At 52.4% G+C, this 21589-nt stretch overlaps 2 pseudogenes across 2 annotated transcripts; both read right to left on the bottom strand.

The window, feature by feature from the left end:
* Positions 1-7107: 7107 nt before the first annotated feature.
* Positions 7108-9810, bottom strand: LOC308225787 (protocadherin alpha-10 pseudogene; annotated as a pseudogene). The gene has a single exon. The product of its transcript is annotated as a protocadherin alpha-10 pseudogene (transcript).
* A 4498-nt stretch (positions 9811-14308) lies between these two features.
* Positions 14309-17963, bottom strand: LOC308225786 (protocadherin alpha-8 pseudogene; annotated as a pseudogene). The gene has a single exon. The product of its transcript is annotated as a protocadherin alpha-8 pseudogene (transcript).
* Between the last annotated feature and the right edge of the window lie 3626 nt (positions 17964-21589).

Genomic DNA, 21589 nt, shown 5'->3' with positions numbered 1-21589 from the left:
GGCCCTTGCCCCGCGGCTCCCACAGCTCGTAGCGCAGCCACGCGTTGTAGCCCGAGTCCGCGTCCACCGCGCGGATCTTTGCCACCACCTGCCCCGCCGGCGCACCCCACGTCGCCCACGCCCACAGCTCTGCCGAGCCCGCACCCGACGCCGCCGAGCCCGCGGCCCCGGCGCCCGGACCGCCCCCGGCAGGCGGCAGCAGCACCGGCGCGTTGTCGTTCTCGTCCAGCACGAAGAGCTGCACCGTGGCGTTGCCGCACAGCGCCGGCTCCCCCGCGTCCACCGCCCGCACCTCGAACTGCAGCACCTGCAGCTCCTCGTAGTCCAGCGGCTGCAGCGCCCACAGACGCCCGCTCTCCGCGTCCACCGACACGTAGCTCGACGCCGGACGCCACCCGCCGCCTGACACCGCGCCTCCGCCGCCGCTCTCCGACACCGAGTAGCTCACGCGCCCGTTGTCCGCCTCGTCCGGGTCCCTCGCCCACAGCCGTGCCAGCTCCGCGCCCGCCGCGTTGTTCTCCCGCGCCAGCACCGTGTACACGGCCTGCGCGAACGCCGGCGCGTTGTCGTTCACGTCCGACACCGGCACACGCAGACCCCGGCTGGCGCGCAGCGGCGGCGCCCCGCCGTCCTCCGCCCGCACCTCCACCTCGTACTCCGACACTCGCTCCCGGTCCAGCGCCTCCCGCAGCACCAGCGAGTACGAGCCAGCGAACGTCGACACCAGACCGAACGGCGCCGGCGGCCACACCGTGCAGCGCACGCGCCCGTTCGCCCCCGAGTCTCGGTCCGACACGCTCAGCAGAGCCACCACCGTCCCCACCGGCGCGTCCTCCGGCACCGGCACCGACAGCGACGTCACCCACACCTCCGGCGCATTGTCGTTCACGTCCAGCACCTCCAGTTCCACGCTGCAGTGTCCCGACAGCGGAGGCGTCCCTTTATCTCTCGCTTCAATGCGAAAATCAAATATATTGACTTCTTCGAAGTCCAGCGAGCCCGTTAGAAGGATTTCTCCCGTTTTCGGATTGACAGTAATCACTTCTTTTCCACTCAGGGGAAGGAAGTTTGTCACCGTGTAGATCATCTCACTGTTAATTCCTTCATCCGGATCCGTGGCGTTTACCCGCGCCACCAGCGTCCCTTCTGCAGCACTCTCCGGCAACTGCACTTTATACACCGACTGGTTGAACTGGGGAGCGTTGTCGTTGGCATCCAGCACCGAGATCACCAGTTCCACTGTGCCCGTCAGCGGTGGACGGCCCCCGTCAGTCGCCGACAGAACCAGATGGTGAATCGGCATCATCTCGCGGTCCAGTGCTTTTATTAAAACAAGATCGGGTACAATATTACGCCCATTCGATTTTTGTAAATCTACAGAGAAATGCTCACTGGGGCTGAGGCTATACGAGAGCTGAGCGTTGGCTCCGACGTCTGCATCCGACGCGCCCTCCAGCGGGAACCGAGACCCCGGCAGCGACGATTCCGCGATGCTCAGGTTTTTCCTTGCAGCGGGGAAGACCGGGGCGTTGTCGTTGATGTCGGTGACCTCCAGCTCTACATGGAAGACGCGCAGCGGCCGCTCCACCAGCACCTCCAGCCGCAGGGAGCACGGCGCGCTCTTCCCGCACAGCTCCTCCCGGTCCAGCCGCGAGCTCACCACCAGCGCCCCGCTCGCCCCGCTCACCTCCACGCTCGCCCGCCGGCCCTGCGACACCAGCCGTAGCCGCCGCGCCTCCGGCTCGCCCGCCTCCAGGCCCAGGTCCTGCGCCAGCCGGCCCACCACCGTGCCGGCCTTGGCTTCCTCTGGCACCGAGTACCGCACCTGACTGCCGACCAGCGCCCAGGCCAACTGCAGCACCAGCACCAAGGCACCCCGACACACGCCTCCCATCCCTCGGGCCCCGCACTGCTCCCCGCCGCCGCTCGGATGCGCCGGCTCTCCTGCTCGATCCGCACCGCCCCCCCTCGCTCTCCGCCGCTCGCACCGGGGCGGAGCCGCCGACACGCCGTTTCTGAGCCTGCAGCGACACCGTGTGCTACTCCAACGCCTCACACGCTTTCTGACACCGTTCAATCCTCCGGACCCGAGCTGTTCCCCTCTCGCTCGCCTCTTCTCTCCCCTTCTCCTCTTTCTTTGTCTTTTCTTTTCTTTATTCTTTCTCTTTACTTGCACACATTCCTTTCTTTCCTTATTCCTCTTTCTTCACCATCTTCTTCTCTTGCCTTTTTTTTCCATATTTATCAGGTTTTCATCAGGTCTCCATTTGCCCTTTTTATTCTTGCCCAGCCCTACCCCGCTCTTTGAGATTTTTTTATTTCTCTCCGCACTCTTCTCTCCACTTTATTCCCCGCTGGCATCTCCCCAGTCGCCTCCGTTGCCGCGGTTGCTACCGTCAAAGACATACCTATCCTCGCTACTAATGGGGCAGCAATGCCGGAGCGCGGTGCTACAGATCAGCTCCACTCCATGACTAGAAGTGACATCGTTGCTGGTTCCTCATCACCCATATTGTGTCTTCTCCCTTTCTTCCTTTCGTTCTTCTTTTATTTCTCTTCATCTCTCCTTTTCTTCTTCATTTCTTCACTGCTTTTCTACTCCCTTCCTGCTTTTGCTTCCTTTCCTTCTGCTACTCTTTTTAACTGTTTTTTTTTCTCTTTATCTTCTTATTACTTGTCTTCTCTTACTTTCTCTTCATGTGCCTATTTTTCTCCTCTCTTTCTCTTCTATTTCAATATTTCACTCCTTTGTTTGCATCTTCCTTAACTAAAATATTTTCACAAGTCCACACTATGCTTGCAGTTAAGGATGGACAGGCCCTCTCAGGGGCTTTTATACCCCTTCCTCAGCACTCCTCATCAAGCTTTACACTATCCATGAGTACCTAGGATGTTAAGTTCCTCAACTTCATTCTGCAACTTCAGGTAGCATTGGTTCACATTGGTAATCTCCTCAATCACCTCTTCTTCCTTTTTTCTTTTTTCCTTTCAGCGATTCCTTCCTTTCCTTCTTTTGTTTTGCTACTCTTTTCTCTTTCTGTCTTTCACTGTTTCTCACTTCTTCTCTTCCTTTTTCTTTGTTGGCCTGCACTGCTCTATCTTTGCCTCCACTTCTCTTCCGCTTCCACCCTTGTCCCTTCTTTTAATTTTGTCTTTTACAAAAATGTTCTTAAAATAGGTACACCACACTCATCATGAAGCACAGACTTACACTTTGGAAAGAGCTCTCATACCTTTTCCCTACCATCTTCTATTCCAGTGAACATGTAACAGCATTCCTGACTTTTTCTTATCCATGCACCTCTAGCTTCCTCTCTTCAAGATGAGGTCCATGCTCTTCAGCCCTCTCAAGGATACAGCACATAAAACAGCAAGGCAATCATATGGCAGAGAACAGCTCTGCTACAGTGGAACAGAGTCCACCACACTCAGAAACACAATCCCAAGTACCAGGTACTGGGACCTCTAATGAAACAGGTTCCACAGACTCCAAACTTCATGAAGGAGTAGTTCAGGAATTCAAACCCATCACAGCCCCCCAAGACAAACCTGCCCAAAAGCTCAAAAAGCACAGGGTAACCGCAGCTCCTGAGTACTCCTCATGTACCTCAATGAACAGGTATTTTTCCACCCACAGAATGAACATGAAGCTCTTGTTGCTTTTTCTGGCACACATGCTCTGCCAGAGCAACACAGCAAGAACCTCCATTCCCAGGGCATTAGTGCCATGGAATATTTATTCCCCTTAGTCTCACTCCTTAGGGTGATCCACTCATTACACACCGAAACTAAAGCCACCAAGGTAACACCACAGCGCTTTCACTGAGAACATTCCCTCAATGCCCAATGCATCCAAACCAAGGAATGCATAAAAGTCCCTCCTCCGTCTGTCCTTGCCTCCATCTACAAAACCACAGCCACACAGCAGGAGGAAGGGAATGAGAGCAGGTAGTGCTGCTTTTCTGCTCCAAACCTACAGGCATTTAAATCCAAGCAAAATTAATTTGATCCAATATGAAGAATCTAAAACCGAACTACAACAAAGGTACATCAGCCTCTCAAACACATTCTCTATAATAAGTGACTTACCTCTAGCATCACTGGAGTCATCTTCAGAAAAAGAAACGCTTTCAGGAAAGCATGATTGCTTTTGAGAGACTTTGTCCCTTAACATGAGCTGCAATCTCAGGGGATGCTGGACAGAAAAAATTACTCATGTTCTCCAAAAGCTTCAAAAATGCTCAACATTGTATGGTGCTCTCTCATGTACCTCTATCAAAGAGGAAGAATGAGGGAGACCTGAAAGTTACAGATATTCTCTTATCAACATCCTCAGCTCAGGAGAGTGGAAAAACCTTCCATCACACTCATGAATATTACCCAAAATCCTGCTACCTGACAGCTGCCAACATTCAGCAGTGTCCATCTCATCCCCTGTTTCCAACACATTGCCAATGTGAGAGAAGGAATAAACAAAGCATGGGCATTTTCACTACAGACAAGAGAAGAAAACAGAAGAAACATGTGAATCAACTGCACCAGCAGGTTTGGTGACATCTTGATTACGAAAAGAACTCTTTCCTCTCCCTCATAAAGCTAAGAACAGAAAAACAAATTTTACAAAGCTTCTGTTTGACCACCGACATTCCACACAAACCCCAAATGATTAAAGACATGTTCAGCAGTTATCTTCAAAAGCAGTGATACCACTGAGAACACCAGGCTGCAAAGATATGTAGAACTTCTGGAGTTATCTATCAGCATTCTCTATACTCTGCCATGGGAATGCAATCTCCACAGCTAAGCAGGCATTCTTCCCAGCATCAACATTTCTCTCAGGCAATAGTCTTCCCTGCTCAAGGTCATGCTCCCCATGATGCTGACACAGGCCTTACTCAGTACCATCACTGCCACAATAGCTGGACATTGCTCCACCACAAAAACATGCCCCAGCTCTAAACCCCTCTCAAACCATGACCCGGGTCTTTTCACATACTCACCTTCCCTCGTGATTGGCACCAGAACATATGGAGCAATGCCTTTTCTGCACACTAAGGTTCAAACTGAAACTGAGTTCTTAAAAAAGTTTGGATTAGAGCTCTGACACCTGTGGTCCCAGGCCACACGGATCTTATTCTTCAAGAGAACCACATTAAATGCTAGAAAACCAGAGCTGGGCATGTATGTCCAGACATCAGAATGAGCCACATGTGACAACAGGATACACCACCTCTACCAAGGCTGATGGTGCAGGTACACAAGGAGGCGAAGTCGAACACATATAGATTATACCCACCTCATTATGTGTACTGTGTCATCCTGCCTCAGCAAGACCAAAAAACCATCACAACAACATCAAGACCTGTAGAAATGCTGTAGATGCCCACCACTATACAAAGACAGCAGCTTAAAACATTAACTTCCTACAACAACCTTTCCAAATCAGGAGCAAAAAGATTCATCAGATAGTATTCAGCAGGCAACATCCCACCAACTCTTACCCAACACATTCCCTATGCTAGGCAGCAGCAGTACAAAGAACTGTCCCTGGTGGGAGATATTCATAAACTCAAAAGACAATGTTGGTGATTCAGTATAACACATTATCACAAGATCCACAAGGCTTACAACTCCAGCCATGCTGGGAGCCTGGGAAAGGATCCTGGGCAAGAACAGTATGTGCCTTTCCTGCTTCATGCTTTCCTTTGAGCATATCACACTCCCCAGTCTGGGACATGCATTCTCAGGACACATACGTCATCTCCAATTATTGCTTTACTACATGGCCAGTGATCCTTCCAAAAATTTCTAGTTCAGGCAAGTCTTCCTGTTTCTCAAGGTCACCCTTCCTATCATGAGGTGCCAAGGCCCTACTCAGGGCCATTGCCACATTCACCTCTCTGACAGTGTTCTCTTCCTCAGCTGAGGATTGACTCCAGCATTTGTGGACCCTTCCAAACAATGACAGCAATTAAAAAATAATCCCAAACCAATTGTATCACACAGACTGCGTGCAGGGCACAAAAGGTGGTGACAGAAAAGCTCTGCATTGCAGTGGAATTCATTACGTTCTATGACAGAACAACCCAAACACTGACAAGTCCCGCAATGTAAAAGATGATACTGGTTCTATAGGACAATTTGGATTTAGGGGTTTGTTATCTGGGTGGTTCTGTTTGGTTTTTTAATTTTTAGTGTCTGGCTGTTGATGCAAATATTGAAAGAATATCAAAGTGGCACAGTGTATGTCATGCCGCTTCACTGGTTAGGAGATCAAATCAATAACTGTTGCCATCAGTGAGAGCCACAGAAAAAACATACTGGTCATATCATATGTGTTCAGCAGACTCTCTGTAGTTGACCCTTCAAGTTCTGTTATCCCAGATGGAACTGATCCACCTAGGACCTGTGTTACACCTCTGAAATGTTACACATGTATTTCTAGAGACAGCGTCAGCACAGCTCTGTTGGAAGTGGGCACTGATTTCCTTCTTTGAGATAAGAACACGAATTATCATGAGCACAGCACAAAATTACAATGCTACCTAACGTAGAGAAGAGTTTGGAGTCCGTATAAGAGAAGGTTTCCAGTACTTCCTTGAAGCTGTCGATGCTGATGATACAAATACTGAAAGACCATCCAAACAGGCCAGAAACACAAATCTAAAGCATGATGGGGGGCAGTAAGGGAGGGAGAGGCAGAAATATATACAAAAACTTCCTGCTTCTGACACCTATGGTGGTTCACAGTCCTCTGACCGAATATTTTACGGTACCGAGCAGAGTTACAACATCCTTGCTAAAGAACACTAAAATGCCTACCCTAATTTCATCATGAATCTGGTCAGGGAATTAAAATGGAGGAAATCCACCACAGGTAGGGAAACTCCTGAAATCCCAAATGTCACCTGGTGTCACCACTCTTCAGAGGAGAATCAAAGAAGACAATAAGACACCCCATATAAGACCAGGAATTGCCTTCTAGGAGAGATCTTTCCCTTCACAGCCATCAAAAAGAGCTGGGGTACTTCATTCAGCATACAGAGGCAGATGCCAAGATTCCTGCACAGCATCCACCGCCATGAGGACACAGGGGCTGAGCCTGGCTCAAAGCAGGCTCACAGCGGGCAGATGGACGAGAAGGGCAACAGGAAGAGAAGGCATTGGGGGAAGAGAGAGAGGCGAGGAAGGCAGGAAGGGATCGCCACTGACCCTCTGCAGCAGAGCAGGCTCCTCCGGATGCGTCTCCTTCGCCGCAGAACCGGCCGGCGGAGGGAAGTTGGGGCTGAAAACCATCAGGTCGCTCTTGCCCGCACCGTCCGCCACACACAGGCTTCGGCTCTGGCGCTGCGAGTACGACCAGCTCCCCACTTCGCTGGCACACACGAGCGTGGCCGGACCGGGACCCGACAGCACAGCTGCCCGCGGCGCCCACCGCGCCGCCCCATACAGCACCACCGCCAGCAGAAACACGCTCGACACCACGCAGATGGCCACCACCAGCCACACATTCGTCGTCGTCGTCGCCGATGCCGCAGCCAATGCTCCGCCCTCCGCCGGCCGCAGCCCCGCCCCCAAAGAGCCCGAGCCCGCGGCAGCCAGCGCCGCCTCAGAGCCCTCCACCAGCGACACGCTGAGCGTGGCCGTGGCCGAGCGCGCCGGCTCGCCGTGGTCCCGCACCACGATGACCAAGCGCTGCCGCGGGCCATCCGCCTCCTCCAGCGCCCGCGCCGTGCTCACCTCGCCGCTGTACAGCCCCACGCGGAACGGGCCCTTGCCCCGCGGCTCCCACAGCTCGTAGCGCAGCCACGCGTTGTAGCCCGAGTCCGCGTCCACAGCGCGGATCTTTGCCACCACCTGCCCCGCCGGCGCACCCCACGACGCCCACGCCCACAGGTCTGCCGAGCCCGCACCCGACGCGGCCGAGCCCGCGGTCCCGGCGCCCGGACCGCCCCCGGCAGGCGGCAGCAGCACCGGCGCGTTGTCGTTCTCGTCCAGCACGAAGAGCTGCACCGTGGCGTTGCCGCACAGCGCCGGCTCCCCCGCGTCCACCGCCCGCACCTCGAACTGCAGCACCTGCAGCTCCTCGTAGTCCAGCGGCTGCAGCGCCCACAGACGCCCGCTCTCCGCGTCCACCGACACGTAGCTCGACGCCGGACGCCACCCGCCGCCTGACACCGCCGCCCCGCCGCCGCTCTCCGACACCGAGTAGCTCACGCGCCCGTTGTCCGCCTCGTCCGGGTCCCTCGCCCACAGCCGCGCCAGCTCCGCGCCTGCCGCGTTGTTCTCCCGCGCCAGCACCGTGTACACGGCCTGCGCGAACGCCGGCGCGTTGTCGTTCACGTCCGACACTGGCACACGCAGACCCCGGCTGGCGCGCAGCGGCGGCGCCCCGCCGTCCTCTGCCCGCACCTCCACCTCGTACTCCGACACTCGCTCCCGGTCCAGCGCCTCCCGCAGCACCAGCGAGTACGAGCCCGCGAACGTCGACACCAGACCGAACGGCGCCGATGGCCACACAGTGCAGTGCACGCGCCCGTTCGCCCCCGAGTCCCGGTCCGACACGCTCAGCAGAGCCACCACCGTCCCCACCGCCGCGTCCTCCGGCACCGGCACCGACAGCGACGTCACCCACACCTCCGGCGCATTGTCGTTCACGTCCAGCACCTCCACCACCACCTTGCAGTGTCCCGACAGTGGGGGACTGCCCTGATCTTTGGACTTAATGTGCAGGTTGTATAAAGCAACTGTCTCAAAGTCCAGGGCGCCTGTCAGCCTGATCTCCCCGCTCTTCATATCTATTCTGAATGCAGCTGACGCCGAGGGAGGAACAATAGTATCTATTTCATAAATCATTTCTCCATATACTCCTAAGTCCGGATCAGTTGCGCTTACACGAGCCACCAACGTCCCCTCCAAGGCGTCTTCAGGTAAAACTGCGCTGTACACAGACTGGTTGAACTGGGGCGCATTGTCATTCACGTCCAGCACTATAAGCAGTAGCTCCAGAGTGCCTGTCAGCGCCGGACGGCCCCCGTCTGTCGCCGTTAGCACGAGACGGTGAATCGGCATCGTCTCGCGGTCCAGAGCTTTCGTGAGCACCAGAAACAGGGATTTACTGCGCGAGTTACTGTTTTCTTCCTCTACTCCAAAATACTCGCTGGGGCTGAGGCTATAGGTGAGCTGCGCATTAGCTCCGACATCTGCATCCGACGCGCCCTCCAGCGGGAACCGAGACCCCGGCAGCAACGATTCCGCGATGCTGAGGTTTTTCCGGACGGCGGGGAAGACTGGGGTGTTGTCGTTGATGTCGGTGATCTCCAGCTCTACATGGAAGACGCGCAGCGGCCGCTCCACCAGCACCTCCAGCCGCAGGGAGCACGGCGCGCTCTTCCCGCACAGCTCCTCCCGGTCCAGCCGCGAGCTCACCACCAGCGCCCCGCTCGCCCCGCTCACCTCCACGCTCGCCCGCCGGCCCTGCGACACCAGCCGCAGCCGCCGCGCCTCCGGCTCGCCCGCCTCCAGGCCCAGGTCCTGCGCCAGCCGGCCCACCACCGTGCCGGCCTTGGCTTCCTCCGGCACCGAGTACCGCACCTGACTGCCGACCAGCGCCCAGACCAACTGCAGCACCAGCACCCGCAACAAGGCACCACGACACACAGCCATCTCCATCGCCGGTGCAGCCGCTGGCACCGTTCCGGGCCCCGCACTGCTCCCCGCCGCCGCTCGGATGCGCTGGCTTTCCTGCCCAGTCCGCGCCTCGCCCACCCCAACGCTCACAGCTGGGCTCTCAGCCGCTCGCACCGGGGCGGAGCCGCCGATACGCCGTTTCTGAGCCTGCAGCGACACCGTGTGCTGCTCCAACGCCTCACAAGCTTTCTGACACCGCCCAATTCTCCGGACCCGGGCTGCTCCTCTTGCTTCTTCTTCAGTTTCCCTTTCCGTACAGTCTTTCTTTTCCTTATTCATTTTTCTCTTCACTTCTCTTATTCTTTTTTAAGTTTTCTGTCTTCCCACAGTTATGTCATTTTATTCTATGATTGTTATTCTCTGATTCTATGATTCTATTTGTGTCACTCGTTCTTCTTTTCCTCATTATTGTCCTTTTCTTCTTTTCCTTTATCATTCCTCCTTTTTTTTTTTCCTTTTTCGTCTTCCTTTATCTTTCTTCCCTTTTGTTATTCTTCCTTCCATCTCTTTATTCTCTTCGATTTCCTTTCCGTTCTTGCCCTGCCTTGCTCTTTACACCTCTTTCCCTTCTCACTCTTCTCTCTCCTTTATCCCCAATTACAGTTTCTCCACTGGGTCTGGCGCTGCGGCGGACACCGTCAGAGATGGATCCATTCTCTGCACTGCTCATTCCCTTCTCTTGTCTTCTCTTTTCTATCCTGCACCACTCCCCCAATGCCTTCTTCTTCTCTGGTTTGTCTCTTAAACCAACATATTTTCTCTATGATTACATCACTCTTGCCATGGAGCAAAGACATACCCTTTGGTAATATCTCCTCCCTGCTGCCTTCTATCTCTCCAGACAAGGAACTACCTTTCTGCTCTCCTCTAGTCTCTAAAGACAGACAGACTACACAGTCCGTTCCTCTTCTAGAAGCAGATGACACTCTTCTCTCAAGGAAGAGAATCCACCATTTTCTAAAAATTAAACAAACACTGACATCTGAGTAAACAGGTTCTAATGACTCTTAATATCTCAGGTGAGTCTGTCATTGAGGAACTGAAATCCACCACAACCAAGCACAACAATCTTCAACAAAAACTCAAAAAGTAGGGGGCTACAACAACTCCCGAGCAGTCTTCATATGCCTCAATGATAAGCTGTTTATCTGGCCTCATTTTCTACCTGTACAGTGAATGTCAAGCTCCTGCTTCTCCTTTCTGGCAGCCATGCTCTGCCAAAAAACCACAGGAGGAACCTCCATACCTGTAAGTGTTAGTTCCCATGGAATACCATTCAATCAGTACAAATCAGTAATCACATCTACTCACCTACTCACAGCACATCTACTCCAAGAAATCCATCAAGGTCCCTCATCCATCTGTCCCAGCTTCCACCTGCTCAACCTCTGCCAGGCAGCAGCAAGAAAGGAACAAGAGTAGGCAGTGGTGCTTTGTTGCTCCAAACCTACAGGCATTCCAACCCAAGCAGCACTCAGTCGATTGAAAAGGAAGAAGCCACAAGTGAATGGGTATGAAAGTATATCAGCTTCTCAAATACATCCTCATGAACAATTGACTTACCTGCAATGTTACCTGCAAATGTGGGGGGTATTGGGCAGAAAAAAAGTAATCATGTTCTTCAAAAGCTTTGAAAATCATGTGTGGTCCTCCCTCATGCACCTCTATCAAAGGTGAAATAGGAGAGAGACCTGAAAGCTACAAATATTATTTCAACATCATCCTCATCAGGAGAGTGGAAAAACATTCCCACACATTCATGAATATTGCCACAAAACCTGTCACCTGATAGCTGACAAAATTCAGCAGTCTGCATCTCATTCCCTGCTCCCAACACACGGCCAACATGACAGAAGAAAAAAACAAAGTGGTAGGCATTTTTGCTATAGACATGAGAAGAAAACAAAAGGAACCCATGTTAGCACAATGAAAAGCCAGGTTTGCTGAAGGAGAGCACTTCTCCTCCCTCACAAGACAAAGACCAGGGAGATGAACAAGGAGACATTCTGAGAAGGCTGTCAGAATGATTCAAATTTCTGTTTGACCAATGACATTCCACACCTAAAACAAATTATTAAAGGCATGTACAGCAGTTATCTTCAAAAGCAGTAATACCAGAGAAACACCAGGCTGCGATGATATATAGAATTTCTGAAGGCCCTGAAAGGATTCTAGGAGAGCAGCCTTTTGCACCACGCCTTTTCTCAAAGTTATGTATTGGCATCCTCTATCCTGTGCCCTGGGAAATGCAATCTCCATAGCCAAGCAGACATTCTCCAGTTCTTCCCCAGTGACACAGAATGCATTCTCCCAGCATCTCCATTTCTCTCAGGCAACACTCTTCCTTGCTCAAGGTCATGCACCTCGTGATGCAGACCTAGGCCCAACTCAGTACCATCACTGCCACAGTACCCAGACATTGCTCCACCAAAACAATATGCCCCAGCTCTAAATACCTCTCTGAGACTATGTCCCAGGACTTTGCACATACTCAGCTTCCCTAATGTTTGGCACCAGAACATATGGAGCAATGCCTTTTCTGCACACTAAGGTTCAAACTGAAACTGAGTTCTTAAAAAAGTTTGGATTAGAGCTCTGACACCTGTGGTCCCAGGCCACACGGATCTTATTCTTCAAGAGAACCACATTAAATGCTAGAAAACCAGAGCTGGGCATGTACGTCCAGACATCAGAATGAGCCACATGTGACAACAGGATACACCACCTCTACCAAGGCTGACGGTGCAGGTACACAAGGAGGCGAAGTCGAACACATATAGATTATACCCACCTCATTATGTGTACTGTGTCATCCTGCCTCAGCAAGACCAAAAAACCATCACAACAACATCAAGACCTGTAGAAATGCTGTAGATGCCCACCACTATACAAGGACAGCAGCTTAAAACATTCACTTCCCACAACTGCCTCAAAATAGGAGCGAAAAGATTCATCAGACAGTATTCAGCAGGCAGCATCCCACCAATTCTTACCCAACACATTCCCTACCTCAGCCAGCAGAAACACAGAGCACTGTCCCTGCTGAGAGATATTCACAAACTCAAAAGACATTATAGGCATTTTAATATCACACACTATCACAAGATCCAGAAGGCCTCCAACTCCAGGCAAGATGGGAGACTGGGAAAGGATCTTGGAATGGAATAGCCTGTTCCTTCATGTTTTATTCAGGTCACTCCCTAGTCTGGGACATGCATTCTCAGAACAAGCATGCTGTTGTCTGTCATTACTGTCTTATTACATGGCCCATGGTCTTCTCAAGGATTTCCATTTCAGGAAAGTCTTGCCACTTCTCAAGATCACCCTTAATATCATGAGGTGCAAAGGCCCTGCTCAGAGCCACTGCAACATTCACCTCCCTGACGTGCCTCTGTTCATTTCCCCAACTCAGGCCTCACCCCAGCATTTGTGGACCCTTCCAAAAAATGAGAGCACTTTAAAAAACCCCAAACCAATCATATCATACAGACTGTGTGAAACCCACATCACACATTTAGAAGATGATATCAGAGCAGCTCTACATTGCAATGGCATTGATTTCATGCTGTGATAGAACAACCCAAATGTGGACAAGCAATTCAGTGTAATAGATTATACTGGTTCTGTAGGAAAATTTGCATTTAGGGGTTTGTTACTGGGCAGGTTCTGTTTGTTTGGTTTTTTGTTTTGTAAGTGTGTGGCTGCTGATGCAGATATTGAAAGAACATCAGAGACTACAGTGTATGTCACATCACTTCACTGGTCAGTAATAGAAATTCACAATTGTTGCCATGAATGAGAGCACCATAAAAAACGTACAGCCAGTACCTCTGTGTTCAGCAGACTCGCTGTAGTTGACTCTTCAAGTTCTGTTATCTCAGACAGAACTGATCCACACCTGGGAGCTCTGTTACACCTCTGAAATGTTACACGTGTATTTGTAAAAATGGTGTCGGATTAGTTGTGATAGCAATGGGCTTTGATTTCCTTCTGAGAGAGAACAGCCCAAAATGCTGACAATCACAACACTGCAATGGATGCCACCAAATGTATAATAGAAATTGTTTCAGGGTTTTTTTAAGTGAAGGTTTTCCAATTCCATGAGGATGTCAATGCTGATGATACAAGTATTGGAACACCATCCAAACAGGACAGTGTGACTTAAGAATAAGGAGTGGAAATCTACAATATGATTCAAGGGTGCAGAAATACAAAAAGAAACTTCCCATTTCTGACACCTGCAGTGGTTCACAGTCCTCTGCCTGCAAACTTTATTCTACCAAGTAGAGTTACAACAACCTTGCAAAAGAACATGGATAAACTCTACAAAGCCTTCTCAAATTTCATTATGACTCTGATGAAGAAATTAAAATGGAGAAAGTCCACCACAGATAAACATCTGAAGCCCCAATTGTCAATAGGCACCACTTCTCTTGAAGGATACAATCACAGCACAAGAGGACAGGTTTTTGACAAGTAACACACATAACACAAAGGATTTACTTCTAGGGGAGACATTTCTCTTCCCACCAGCAAAAGATGGGGTGTTCCAGCCACGACAGAGGCAGATGCAAGGTGTACAGAAGAGCATCAAGCACTGTGCCAACACCCACCGACATTAGGACCCGGTGGGCTGAGCCCGGCTCACAGGAGGGCCTGCCTGGTGGGAGAGCGGGCTAAAAGGGCAACAGGGGGAAAAAGACGTCGGCGGAAGGGGCGAGAAACGAGGAAGGGAGGGAGGAAGAAAGGGAGCGCCACTGACCGTCTCCAGCAGAGCGGGTGCCTCCGGATGCGTCTCCTTCGCCGCAGAACCCGCCGGCGGAGGGAAGTTGGGGCTGAAAACCATCAGGTCGCTCTTGCCCGCACCGTCCCCCACACACAGGCTTCGGCTCTGGCGCTGCGAGTACGACCAGCTCCCCACTTCACTGGCACACACGAGCGTGGCTGGACCGGGACCCGACAGCACGGCCGCCCGCGGCGCCCACCGCGCCGCCCCATACAGCACCACCGCCAGCAGGAACAGGCTCGACACCGCGCAGATGGCCACCACCAGCCACACGTTCGTTGTCGTCGTCGCCGATGCCGCAGCCAATGCGCCGTCCTCCGCCGGCCGCAGCCCCGCCCCCAAAGAGCCCGAGCTAACGGCAGCCAGCGCCGCCTCAGAGCCTTCCACCAGCGACACGCTGAGCGTGGCCGTGGCCGAGCGCGCCGGCTCGCCGTGGTCCCGCACCACGATGACCAAGCGCTGCCGCGGGCCGTCCGCCTCCTCCAGCGCCCGCGCCGTGCTCACCTCGCCGCTGTAAAGCCCCACGCGGAACGGGCCCTTGCCCCGCGGCTCCCACAGCTCGTAGCGCAGCCACGCGTTGTAGCCCGAGTCCGCGTCCACCGCGCGGATCTTCGCCACCACCTGCCCCGCCGGCGCACCCCACGTCGCCCACGCCCACAGCTCTGCCGAGCCCGCACCCGACGCCGCCGAGCCCGCGGCCCCGGCGCCCGGACCGCCCCCGGCAGGCGGCAGCAGCACCGGCGCGTTGTCGTTCTCGTCCAGCACGAAGAGCTGCACCGTGGCGTTGCCGCACAGCGCCGGCTCCCCCGCGTCCACCGCCCGCACCTCGAACTGCAGCACCTGCAGCTCCTCGTAGTCCAGCGGCTGCAGCGCCCACAGACGCCCGCTCTCCGCGTCCACCGACACGTAGCTCGACGCCGGACGCCACCCGCCGCCCGACACCGCCGCCCCGCCGCCGCTCTCCGACACCGAGTAGCTCACGCGCCCGTTGTCCGCCTCGTCCGGGTCCCTCGCCCACAGCCGCGCCAGCTCCGCGCCCGCCGCGTTGTTCTCCCGCGCCAGCACCGTGTACACAGCCTGCGCGAACGCCGGCGCGTTGTCGTTCACGTCCGATACCGGCACACGCAGACCCCGGCTGGCATGCAGCGGCGGCGCCCCGCCGTCCTCCGCCCGCACCTCCACCTCGTACTCCGACACCCGCTCCCGGTCCAGCGCCTCCCGCAGCACCAGCGAGTACGAGCCCGCGAACGTCGACACCAGACCGAACGGCGCCGGCGGCCACAACGTGCAGCGCACGCGCCCGTTCGCCCCCGAATCCCGGTCCGAAACGCTCAGCAGTGCCACCACCGTCCCCACCGCCGCGTCCTCCGGCACCGGCACCGACAGCGACGTCACCCACACCTCCGGCGCGTTGTCGTTCACGTCCAGCACCTCCACCACAACTTTGCAGTGACCCGACAGCGGCGGGAAGCCTTTGTCTCTTGCTTCTATTGCGATCTCGTAACTATCCTTTTCTTCGTAGTCTAAATATCCCCGAAGCCTCATTTCTCCTTTGTCTTCGTCAATACTAAACATTTCTTTAACTTCTGCAGATGCGTGCCTACTAAATACATATATAACTTCACTATTAACTCCTTCGTCCAAATCCGTGGCATTGAGTGTGATTAACTGAGTGCCGGGCTCTGAACCCTCCAACACCTTCACTTTATATACAGAATGATTGAACTGGGGCGCGTTGTCATTCACATCCAGCACTGAGATCACGAGCTTCACAGTGCCCATCAGTGGTGGACGGCCCCCGTCCGTCGCCGTCAGCATCATATGATGAATCGGCATCGTCTCGCGGTCCAGAGGTTTCGTTAAAACCAAAGCCAAAGACGAGCTCTGGTCATTATTTCCGTGATGATCAAGTGAGAAGTGCTCGTTCGGGCTTAGGCTATAGGAGAGCTGAGCGTTGGCTCCGACATCTGCATCCGACGCGCCCTCCAGTGGGAACCGAGACCCCGGCAGAGACAATTCCGCGATTGTAAAAGCTTCTTCATTCACACGGAAGATCGGGGCGTTGTCGTTGATGTCGGTGACCTCCAGCTCCACGTGGAAAACGCGCAGCGGCCGCTCCACCAGCACCTCCAGCCGCAGGGAGCACGGCGCGCTCTTCCCGCACAGCTCCTCCCGGTCCAGCCGCGAGCTCACCACCAGCGCCCCGCTCGCCCCGCTCACCTCCACGCTCGCCCGCCGGCCCTGCGACACCAGCCGCAGCCGCCGCGCCTCCGGCTCGCCCGCCTCCAGGCCCAGGTCCTGCGCCAGCCGGCCCACCACCGTGCCGGCCTTGGCTTCCTCCGGCACCGAGTACCGCACCTGCCCGCCGACCAGCGCCCAGGCCAACTGCAGCATCAGCACCTGCAACAAGGCACCACGACGCACACCCATCTCCATCACCTCTGCCGCCTCCGATACCGGCTCGGGCCCCGCACGGTTCCCCGCCGCCGCCCGGATGCACCGGCTCTCCTGCTCGGCCTCCGCCGCCCCCCCCGCGCTCACAGCCGGGCTCTCCGCCGCTCGCACCGGGGCGGAGCCGCCGACACTCCGTTCCTGAGCCTGCAGCGACACCGTGTGCTGCTCCAACGCCTCTCACGCTTCCTGACGTCCCAGCCTCCGAACCCGGGCTGCTCAGCTCCCGCTCGCCTCCTCCTCGCGTTCCTTTCTTTTTCTTCCAGTATTTATTTTCATTTTTCCTTCACTGTTTGCTCTTTATTTCTTCCTTTTTCTTTCTTCTTTTCTCCTTTCTTCCAGCAGTTACTACTTTTTATTCGTGTCTGTCGTTTTTTTATTTTTTTTTCTACTTTTTTTTCTCTTCCTTTCTTCTCTTTCATGTTTTCTTTTCTCTTCCCCATCTTCTTTCTCCACTATTTTCTTTCATCCTTCTCTTCTTCCTTATTTTTCTTCTCCTTTCGGTTCTTGCCCTGCCCTACTCATTATGCCCCTTCTCTCTCCTTTCCCCTTATGAGAGCTCCCCGTCACCTGCGGCATCGCGGGGACGCCAGACTGACGCATCCCCTTATTTAAAATCGACGTCGGTGCGGGTTTGCCATCTCCTGTACTGGTCTCTTGGTTTTTCTTTGTCAGCTTCCTTTCGTAATTGCTTGCTTCCTTCTATCCTTCAATCTTCCATCAGCTCTTTACTTCTACCCTTCTATGCTTTCTTTCTTCTTTGCATATATTCATTGCCTTTTTTCTTTCCTTCTGGATTCTTCTGCAAGGTAACATTCATGCACCCTGCTCATCATCTTTATAGCTTCTTGTTTTTTCTGCTTCTTTTCATCTTCCTTCATTGCTTCCTTTCTTCCTTTCTCTTTCTTTCAGCACATTTCTGTTTACAGTGATACTTTCATCTACATTCTAGTAAACATGTTGACTGTTTATTCCCTTCTTTCTCTATTGCAGGTTTGGCTCTTCTTTCTCTGCCCTGCTCCTTACTTCTTTCTTTTCTTTCACCATTTTCTCCTCATCTTCTTTCTCTGTGCTGCATCCCCCCACCCATTCTTCTTCTCTGCTTCTTCTCCTAGACCAACACGTTTTCTCTCTGATTATATCACTCTCGCAGTGGAGTACAGACATACCCTCTGGCAAGAGCTCTTCCCTGCTGCCTTGAATCTCTTCAAAGAGAAACATTCTTACTTTCCTCCCATCTGTGAAGACAGATTGCTCAGTCACCTCCCCTGCTGGAAGAAGTCTGCAATCTTCTATCACAGAAGAGAATTCACCAGCCTCTTAAAAACAATCCCAACACTGACATCTGAGCCAACAAGCTGCAGTGACTCTAAATAATTCAGGGGAGTATCTCAATTCAGGGACTCAAATCCATTACAGCCAAGTAATCCTTCAAGAGAGCTGAAAAAGCACGTGGTCAACACAGCTATTGAGCACTTTTCATGTACTTCAATGAAAAGCCATTCTTCTGGCCTCATTTTCTACCTGCTCAGTGAAAGCAAAGCCCTTGCTGCTTCTTTCTGGCAGCCATGCTCTGCCGAAACAACACAGCATGAACCTCCATACCCATGAGTATTAGTTCCCACAGAACACCTGTCACTCATTAGCACAATCGACTCATCACACAGCCAAAAAAAAAGCCACCAAGGTAACATCACAGCGTTTTCACCGAGAACATCCCCTCAGTGCCCAACATAGCTACTCCAAGAAATGCATCAAGGAGCCTCCTTCATCTGTCCTTGCTTCCACCTGCAAAACCACATCCAGGCAGCAGCAGGAAGGGAACAAGAGCAGGCAGTGGTGCTTTGCTGCTCCAAACCTACAGGCATTTTAATCCAGGCATCATTCATTTAATCCAACAGGAAGAAACCACAATTGAATGGGAACAAATGTACATCAGCCTCTCAAACACATCCTCCTTAAAGAGTGACTTACCTGTAACATCAACTCCAACTTTGTGGGATGCTGGACATTAAAAATAAAACCAAATTCATGTTCTTCAAAAGCTTTGAAAATGCTGGGCACTGTGTGGTGCCCACTCATAGACCTCTATCAAAGCAGAAGCAGGAGCGAGATCTGAAGGTGGTGACATTCTCTCAACCCCAACCTCAGGTCAGGATTGTGGAAAATCCTTCCTACACACTCATGGAATACTGCCCAAAATCCTGCCAACTGACAGCTGCCAACATTCAGCAGTCTGCATCTCATCCCCTGTTCCAAACACATGGCCAGCATGAGAGAAGGAAGAAACAAGGAGTGAGCCTTTTCACTATAGATAAGAAAGAAAACCAAAGGAACCCATGCCCTCTACTGTGACATCAGCTTTGCTGACATCTTTAATATAGAGAGCACTTCTTTCCCCTGCCTCACAAGACTGAGGAGACGTTCCAAGAATGCTGACAGAATGATTCAAATAAAAGTGATTAATGGCATGTGCAGCAGTTATCTTCAAAACCAGTAATACCACGGAGAAAAACAGGCTGCTAGGATATTTAGAACATCTGGAGGCCCTGAGAGTATCCCAGGAGAGTAGCCTTGTGCACTGGGCCTCTTCTCAGGTTTTCTATCTATATCTTCAAAACCTTGCCATGGGAAATGTGATCTCCACAGCTAAGCAGGCATTCAGTTCTTCCCTAGTGATGCAGTGTTCTACCCATCATCTCCTTTTCCCACAGGGAAGACTCCTTCCCGCTAAAAGTCACCCTCCCCACGACATATGGCCAGGCCATAGTGTGTTTCACTTGGAGGATCACTGCCAAAATACTCTTTACACCAGGACACAGACAGGCCCAACTTACTGCCACATTCACCTCCCCAACACAACACTGTTTCCTTTCACACCTCAAGGCTCACTCCAGCTTTTTTTAACCTTTCCCATCAAGGAAAGCACACAGAAAAACACACAGATGGTATCATAGGCACAGTGTCCTCCAGACTCTTTGCAGTAGACTCTTAAGTTTTGCAGCTCTTCAGCTACCTCAGATGGGGATGTCATGCACCAAAGAGCAACAGCTTTCTAAAGAGGATGACAGAAAAGTTCTAAATGGCAATGGCATTGATTTAATTCTTTAAGGTAATAACCCAAACTTTGATAAACACAGCACTGTAATGGATGATATCTACTATGTAGTACATTTCGGTTTGTGGTTGTCTTTTTTTGGTTAGTGTTTTTTTCAATCCAGCTGAAGATTTCTGTGTTTTCATATACCTCGATGTAGAGCTACTCTTCCTGCCTCATTTTCTACCCCCATAACGAATGGCAAGCTCTTACTTTTCCTTTCAGTAAGGCAGGCACTGCCAGATCAACACAAGAACCTATGTACCTAAGGGCAGTAATTCCCATGGAATACCTCTCCTGCCTTAACATGATCCACTTATCACACAGCCAAACAAAAGCCACCAAGGTAACGCTATGGCATTTTCACTGAGAACATTCCCAAAGTCCTGAGGAAATGCGCTAATGTGGTTGCCAAACCCCTATTCATAATATTTCAAATGTCATGGCAGGCAGGTGAAGCCCCTGGTGACCAGAGAAAGGGAAACTTTGACCCTCTTCTAAAAAGACCTGAAAGGAGGAACCTGGGATCAAGCAACCTGTCAGCCTCACCTCTGTGTTTGGGAAGATCATGGAACAGCTCCTCCTAGAAGCTATGCTAAGGCAGGTGGAGGACAGGGAGGTGATTCAAGACAGTCAGCACAGTCAGCGTGGCTTCATCAAAGGCAAGTCTTGCCCAACCAGCCTAGGTGGCCTTCTATGATGGAGTGACTGCATCAGTGGGCAAGTAAAAAGCTAAGGATGTCATTTACCTGGTCTTCTATGAGGCCTTTGACACAGTCCCCCACAACTTCCTTCACTCTAAATGGGAGAGTTATGGATTTTATGCATGGACTGTCCAGTGAATGAGGAACTGGCTGGATGGTCTCATCTAGAGGGTAGAGATCAAAGGGTCAACGTGCAGATGGATTAGTGAAAAGCAATGTCCCCCAGGAGTCTGTATGGCAACCAGTACTGTTTGATATTGTCATTAACAAGGTAGGCAGTGGGATTCATGGGCACCCTCAGCAACTTGGCAGCCAACACGAAGCTCAGTGATGTAGTTCAGATGCCTGAAAGACAGGAATCCATTCAGAGAGACCTGGACGAGCTTGAGAAGTGAGCCTACATGAACTGTGTGGGCCTCAGTAAGACCAAGTACAAGGCCCTGCCAAAATTCCACTGTCTGCATCTCATCCCCTGTTACCAACACATTGCCACTGTGGGAAATAAAAACAAAGGAACTGAGATTTTTCTAAAAGGTGAAAAGAAAAACAAAGGATCTCATGCCACTGTATTGAAAGGCCAGATTTGCCAGTGTCTCAGACCAACACCAAAGACATAGGTGAGCAAGGATATACAGAACTTCTGGAGGTCTGAGACAATCACGGACAAGTAGCACTGTGCATAGGGACACTTCCTGAGGTTTTCTGCTGGCATCATCCATTTCCTCCCATGGGAAATGAGATCAGCTAAGCAGGCATCCTCCAGTTTTTCCTGAACAGCAGAGGCCATGCTCTGCACAGCACCTCCATTTCCCTCAGGAAACTCTTCCTAGCTCAAGGATGCACTCCCTGGGATACATGACT

Source organism: Psittacula echo, assembly GCF_963264785.1.
Source record: "Psittacula echo genome assembly, chromosome: 11".
Classification (NCBI taxonomy): Eukaryota; Metazoa; Chordata; class Aves; order Psittaciformes; family Psittacidae; genus Psittacula; species Psittacula echo.
The sequence above is the reverse complement of the archived record's forward strand: the minus strand, read 5'-3'. Positions and strand labels throughout refer to the sequence as shown.